The following is a 7,905-nucleotide window of genomic DNA, read 5'->3' as shown; positions in this document are numbered from 1 at the left end:
CCTAAACATAGTAGTCTCACCTCCCCACTGCTATGCTGCATCATCTGTTGTGTCATGTTGTAATGTCATGCTAAGGCACTCACCATGTCCATCAGGGTCATGATACAGATGTGGCCATCACTGCACCGGGAAGAGAAGCGTGTGTGACCCCAAAACCTGCAGGCAGGAGAGACAGGGAAAAGTTTACAGGAGACACACACAGAGCTGACTCACATCTGCGGTCTGTGCCTGGGCATGCATGGTGCCATGCGTGTCGGCCAGGCAGGTCAGAGCTGGCACCCGGACTGGCACTCTGCAGCTCTACTGCTGCGCTGATCGTCTCTCTCTCTCTCACACACACACACACACACACACACACACACACACACACACACACACACACACACACACACACACACCTCACCACAGATTATCCTTCTCTCTCTTGCTCTCATACAGAGAAGTGCATACACCGTAAGATACACACTTTTATATTACTCAAATACCAGGACAAATACCAGGACACAAACAGCACAGAAGTTGCTAACAGATTGAACCTAGATTGTTTATTCACAGAGAGGGTAATATAGGTTGATAAAACCTGATACCTCCAACTGCAACTCCAGTGCTTTCAACACACTAGCTCCTCTCACCTCCTGCCCTGTCCTCTCACCTCCTGCCCTGTCCTCTCACCTCCTGCCCTGTCCTCCCCTCTCCTGCCCTGTCCTCTCACCTCCTGCCCTGTCCTCCCCTCTCCTGCCCTGTCCTCTCACCTCCTGCCCTGTCCTCTCACCTCACCTCCTGCCCTGTCCTCTCACCTCACCTCCTGCCCTGTCCTCTCACCTCCTGCCCTGTCCTCCCCTCTCCTGCCCTGTCCTCTCACCTCACCTCCTGCCCTGTCCTCTCACCTCACCTCCTTCCCTGTCCTCTCACCTCCTGCCCTGTCCTCTCACCTCACCTCCTGCCCTGCCCTGTCCTCCCCTCTCCTGCCCTGTCCTCTCACCTCCTGCCCTGTCCTCTCACCTCACCTGTCCTGCCCTTTCCTCCCCTCTCCTGCCCTGTCCTCACCTGTCCTGCCCTCTCACCTCCTGCCCTGTCCTCTCACCTCCTGCCCTGTCCTGCCATCCCTGTCCTCTCACCTCCTGCCCTCCCAATCCTCTCACCTCCTGCCCTGTCCTCCCCTCCCTCTGCAGTGTTCTCTCGTCCGTGACTACCTCCCTCCATCCCTCTGGTCGCTCCCACACTCTGTCCACATTCCTCCTTAGCTCATGCTGTGAGGACATTTCCCTGCGGCTCAAAGCATTGTGAGAAATCCCAGCGGTCAGAGGGAGCCTTGTGAGGCCCTGTGCCCCACAGAGACAGAGGGAACACAACACACACTTCTCTCTACTCCGAAGGAGCTGGAAACGCCCGGCTAAAATGTAGCCACCACTGAAATAGCACAATGCAAATATTTCCATTTGATGTGCAACAACAAAATAAATATGTTGGCGTGTAACACACATTGAAACATTCCAGTCTATCATGCAAACATTTCTGATGGTCTGTCATACAACTGGACATTGTGATGTTAAATCTATGTGGTGCATTTCTATACTGTACACTTCCCCTCCCCCCAATCCTTTTCTGGTGAGCGGCAGGAGCGTGTGGTCATGTTTGATGGCGTGAGACCAAGTCATTGATTAGTGATCCTGAGGAATGGGAGGAGCATGGGGACAGAGAGAGCAGATTTAGCTGAGCTCAAAGTCTGTCTGTTTTGTGTCTAACCTACTGTACACACACGAATAAGGTCCTACTGACCCAAGGCTTACACAATGAAAGCTGCAGAGGCCATATTTGTGGAAGTAATTCTTATCTTTGATGATTACATCACACACACACACACACACACACACACACAACACCTCCTCTCCTGTCTTGTAAGGCCAACATTAGCCCTGTGGAGAGAACATGAACCAGGGTCTGTCCCTGAATTACCACACTTTACCCTGGTGGGTCATTCCCATGGAATTTTAAACACACTGGCAAAGACCTGTCCAATTAAAGAGCACAGGCAGACACAGAAACACACCAACACTTACACATATTATAGACATGCAGGCACATTCACAGACACACATAAGTTACACAGGCTGGTAGACACACAGAGTTTCACTGAGACTGGGCAGAAGGATCATGTGGAACCTTAGTGGGGAACAAAGTAATGAGACGTTCTGGAAGTGTTCTGGAACGATAAAGGAGCCCAGGGTTCTGGAACCTTGGAACAGCAGCAGACCAGATGACACAAACCTACCAGCTGGAACCTTAACGTCACATTCTGGCCATGCAAAAAGAGAGGCTGCGTGCCATCTACCTAACCTCATCCATTACCCCTTAATTAAGAACAAATACCTCATGATTTTACTCATTGTGGTTGCGTTCATTAGGGCAAACCTCAACAAAACATTTGTGTCAGTTTTCTTCCGATTTGGTGCCGGATGATCACAACCCTGCTGACCATATTGACTGTTTTCTGTGTTTTAGCTGTGTCATCTGCAGACCAACTGCCAGGCTACCATGGTGCTGGGTACAAGCAGAGACTGTGGTTCTGTCTCCAACTCCCACCTAGGGCCAGGGGAACAGTCTGTACACAGGCCAAACTGTCTAGCAACACACAGCAACACGGAGGATGAGTGACAGATGGGAAATCCACAGTAACACTGAGACTCAGATGATTTTTCACTTTAAAATGAATGTCAAGCAAAAACCAATGATTGCAGAGTTAAACAAAACATACAACTCTGAACAAGGACTACTTTTAACAATTTCCACTTAATTGTACAAAAATAAATGTACTTGAAGAACAGCGCAGATGCAAGGTTTGGTAACAGAATGACGGTTTGTGCTGTTGGTGCCGTTATTCTGTTAACAAACTTGGCATCTGCACTGTTCTTCAAGTAAATGTGTTTGTCAAATTTTTTGAGGAAATTGTTAAAAGTAGTCTTTGTGCATAGAGCTGCATTTTAAAGTGAGAAATCTGAGTCACAGCATCACTCTGTGGAATAGCCCAGCTACAGCCTGACCCAGACGTCGCTGTGAGGATAGCCCAACACACACGCACATTACACACACATGCATTACACGCACAAACACACCAGCAGCCTGTATTCTGCGGGCCTGTAGGTCATGCCAGGTTCAATACTGACCGTTTCAAGACCTCAGCTGTTAACCTGTTATGGCTAGGGGGCAGTATTTTCACGGCTGGATAAAAAACGTACCCGATTTAATCTGGTTACTACTCCTGCCCAGTAACTAGAATATGCATATAATTATTGGCTTTGGATAGAAAACACTCCAAAGTTTCTAAAACTGTTTGAATGGTGTCTGTGAGTATAACAGAACTCAAATGGCAGGTCAAAACCTGAGAGATTCCTTTACAGGAAGTGGCCTGTCTGACCATTTCTTGAACTTCTTTGCCATCTCTATCTATTACAAAGGATCTCTGCTCTAACGTGACACTTCCTACGTCTTCCATAGGCTCTCAGAGCCCGGGAAAAACCTGAATGTCGTCATTCCAGCCCCAGGCTGAAACACATTATCGCCTTTCTCAAGTGGCCGATCAAGGGACTGTGAGCTTAGGCGCGTGCACTGGCTGCCCCCGTCTTTGTGATTTTTCCTCTGTTTGCCGAAAAGGAGATTCCCGGTCGGAATATTATCGCTTTTTTACGAGATAAATTGCATAAAAATTGATTTTAAACAGCGGTTGACATGCTTCGAAGTACGGTAATGGAATATTTAGAATTTTTTTGTCATGAATTGCGCCATGCGCACGACCCTGATTTACCATTTCGGATAGTTTCTGGAACGCACGAACAAAACGCCGCTATTGGGATATAACGATGGATTATTTTGGACCAAACCAACATTTGTTATTGAAGTAGCAGTCCTGGGAGTGCATTCTGACGAAAACAACAAAGGTAATAACATTTTTGTTATAGTAAATCTGATTTTGGTGAAGGCTAAACTTGCCGGGTGTCTAAATAGCTAGCCCGTGATGGCTGGGCTATGTACTTAGAATATTGCAAAATGTGCTTTCACCAAAAAGCTATTTTAAAATCGGACATATCGAGTGCATAGAGGAGTTCTGTATCTATAATTCTTAAAATAATTGTTATGCTTTTTGTGAACGTTTATCGTGAGTAATTTAGTAAATTGTTAGTAAATTCCCCGGAAGTTTGCGGGGGGTATGCTAGTTCTGAACATCACATGCTAATGTAAAAAGCTGTTTTTTGATATAAATATGAACTTGATTGAACAAAACATGCATGTATTGTATAACATAATGTCCTAGGTGTGTCATCTGATGAAGATCATCAAAGGGTAGTGCTGCATTTAGCTGTCTTCTGGGTTTTTGTGACATTATATGCTAGCTTGAAAAATGGGTGTCTGATTATTTCTGGCTTGGTACTCTGCTGACATAATCTAATGTTTTGCTTTCGCTGTAAAGCCTTTTTGAAATCGGACAGTGTGGTTAGATAAAGGAGAGTCTTGTCTTTAAAATGCTGTGAAATAGTCATATGTTTGAAAAATTGAAGTTTTTGTATTTTTGAGGAATTTGTAATTCGCGCCACGCCTATCATTGGATATTGGAGCAGGTGTTCCGCTAGCGGAACGTCTAGATGTAAGAGGTTAAAGCAGCTATACAGCGTGTAGCTACAGAGAGAAGAGGCACATGGCAAAAGGGATTGGAGAGTCTAAGAAGTCAGCTTGAGTTTAAAGACAGATTTGGTGGGATGGTTAAACGGAGAGGAATATTATCTGGGACAGACAGTGGCTCTCGCCATGCTGGGGAATGGATTTCTATAGTGAGCCAATGACTGAAAAGACTGGTTCCTCATGTCGTGTCACTGTTCTGTTTCACCTACCTACCTACCTACCTACCAACCAACCTACAGTGAGGGAAAAAAGTATTTGATCCCCTGCTGATTTTGTACGTTTGCCCACTGACAAAGAAATGATCAGTCTATAATTTTAATGGTAGGTTTATTTCAACAGTGAGAGACAGAATAACAACAAAAAAATCCAGAACAACGCATGTCAAAAATGTTATAAATTGATTTGCATTTTAATGAGGGAAATAAGTATTTGACCCCCTCTCAATCAGAAAGATTTCTGGCTCCCAGGTGTCTTTTATACAGGTAACGAGCTTAGATTAGGAGCACACTCTTAAAGGGAGTGCTCCTAATCTCAGTTTGTTACCTGTATAAAAGACACCTGTCCACAGAAGCAATCAATCAATCAGATTCCAAACTCTCCACCATGGCCAAGACCAAAGAGCTCTCCAAGGATGTCAGGGACAAGATTGTAGACCTACACAAGGCTGGAATGGGCTACAAAACCATCGCCAAGCAGCTTGGTGAGATGGTGACAACAGTTGGTGCGATTATTCGCAAATGGAAGAAACACAAAAGAACTGTCAATCTCCCTTGGCCTGGGGCTCCATGCAAGATCTCACCTCGTGGAGTTGCAATGATCATGAGAATGGTGAGGAATCAGCCCAGAACTACACGGGAGGATCTTGTCAATGATCTCAAGGCAGCTGGGACCATAGTCACCAAGAAAACAATTGGTAACACACTACGCCGTGAAGGACTGAAATCCTGCAGCGCCCGCAAGGTCCCCCTCCTCAAGAAAGCACATATACATGCCCGTCTGAAGTTTGCCAATGAACATCTGAATGATTCAGAGGACAACTGGGTGAAAGTGTTGTGGTCAGATGAGACCAAAATGGAGCTCTTTGGCGTCAACTCAACTCGCCGTGTTTGGAGGAGGAGGAATGCTGCCTATGACCCCAAGAACACCATCCCCACCGTCAAACATGGAGGTGGAAACATTATGCTTTGGGGGTGTTTATCTGCTAAGGGGACAGGACAACTTCACCGCATCAAAGGGACGATGGATGGGGCCATGTACTGTCAAATCTTGGGTGAGAACCTCCTTCCCTCAGCCAGGGCATTGAAAATGGGTCATGGATGTGTATTCCAGCATGACAATCACCCAAAACACACGGCCAAGGCAACAAAGGAGTGGCTCAAGAAGAAGCACATTAAGGTCCTGGAGTGGCCTAGCCAGTCTCCAGACCTTAATCCCATAGAAAATCTGTGGAGGGAGCTGACGGTTTGAGTTGCCAAACGTCAGCCTTCGAAACCTTAATGACTTGGAGAAGATCTGCAAAGAGGAGTGGGACAAAATCCCTCCTGAGATGTGTGCAAACCTGGTGGCCAACTACAAGAAACGTCTGACCTCTGTAATTGCCAACAAGGGTTTTGCCACCAAGTACTAAGTCATGTTTTGCAGAGGGGTCAAATACTTATTTCCCTCATTAAAATGCAAATCAATTCATAACATTTTTGACATGCGTTTTTCTGGATTTTTTTGTTGTTATTCTGTCTCTCACTGTTGAAATAAACCTACCATTAAAATTATAGACTGATCATTTCTTTGTCAGTGGGCAAACGTACAAAATCAGCAGGGGATCAAATACTTTTTTCCCTCACTGTACCTACCTACCTACCTACCTACCGTGTGTGGGTGTATGTTGGTGTGCCTTGCCTTACTGACGCCCTGCTGTCAGTCACGTGTGTGTGTGAAGCTAAAGCACATCATGCATCTCTCTCTCTCTCTAAACACATAGGACTGGATTCAATCCGTATTGCTTAAGTACTGCAGAATATCACCATTCATTTAATGATCACTTCTGATTGAGCTGGCATTTGCAGTAGGGCCGGGACAATACAACTATCGCGATACTCCTTAGTATCGTGGCAAGGAAACAAAACACAAAGCAGATTTCACTTCTTTAGGAAAACTGTTGGAAACAAACATCATTATGTTGTCATCTAGTCACATTTATTTATTTTCCAAGCTATAACACACTATATTTTACACACAGCAGGTTTTTAAAGGTCCAAAAAGTTTGGTCTGCTTCGTGTTTTCATTTGCCACAGAAAATATATTGCAATAATGGTATCGTCACAGCCCTAATATGCAGCGTTTACAGTGAATGCATTCTCTCGCTATAAAGCAGATCTTCAGCACCACGGATTGAATTGATCCCTGACACACATCTCTCCTACTAATCCTCCCATATTGATGTGAGGACAGTTTGACCCCGGGATTTTCATTTGAAAAGCCATGAAGTGAACTATACAGGAAACATGAGGCAAATTCACTAAGGAGAAAAATAAATTGTCCTTAATACACCCATATCCATTTCCCTGTCCTCTTCAATGCGGTGGTTTTTGGTTAACAGTCTGTGGATTAGATAACAGATAAATAAACAGTGTGGATGGTTTTCTCAGGCAGAACACCCTGAGCCTCCTGTGTCTTAACCATGTATAGAACACAGATAGCACTGCCAGGCCAAAACAATCCAGGGTCATCTCTTCTCCCCTCACAGCCTTGAATGTTCAACAGGCATTGAAACAGGCAAAGGTAGTATGTGTGTGTGTCAGACAGACTATAGTGATTGATTGATTACCTTAGTATGTCCCCAGCCCTCTCAGCAGGGCCTCATATGGAGATCCAGCCCTTGGGTCCCCAGAGCCACAACCTTTGAACCCTGACTCCTCCCACTCAGACAAAGCCACCTGAACACAGGAGCTGATCCTTGCTGTCACTGGCAACACCCTCACAGACACAGGTCACCGCAGCCAAACACACACCGAAGAGAGACAGAGTTTTTTTACTCATCCAATAACTGTCTGTTGCATAAAGACATGTTACACCGCCACAAACGATACAACAGCGCCAATTCTTCAAATGTCAACTAGTTCAGCCCCTCTTTAGTAGAATACATTCTATCTAGAACTAGCCTAGCTCAATGGTTACATGGTCTCCAACCCTGGTCCTGGAGACCTAAGGGGTGTTCAAGCTTTTCTTCTTGCC

At 45.5% G+C, this 7,905-nt stretch overlaps 1 protein-coding gene across 1 annotated transcript in view; it reads right to left on the bottom strand.

The window, feature by feature from the left end:
* The window catches only part of LOC106586636 (B-cell CLL/lymphoma 9 protein-like), a 34,304-nt gene extending 26,621 nt beyond the window's left edge, over positions 1-7,683 (bottom strand). The window contains 2 exon segments of the mRNA XM_014174133.2: positions 84-156; positions 7,499-7,683. The gene's annotated coding sequence lies outside the window, so the exon portion shown is untranslated.
* Between the last annotated feature and the right edge of the window lie 222 nt (positions 7,684-7,905).

Source organism: Salmo salar, chromosome ssa25 (genome assembly GCF_905237065.1).
Source record: "Salmo salar chromosome ssa25, Ssal_v3.1, whole genome shotgun sequence".
NCBI classification, from domain to species: Eukaryota; Metazoa; Chordata; class Actinopteri; order Salmoniformes; family Salmonidae; genus Salmo; species Salmo salar.
The sequence above is the reverse complement of the archived record's forward strand: the minus strand, read 5'-3'. Positions and strand labels throughout refer to the sequence as shown.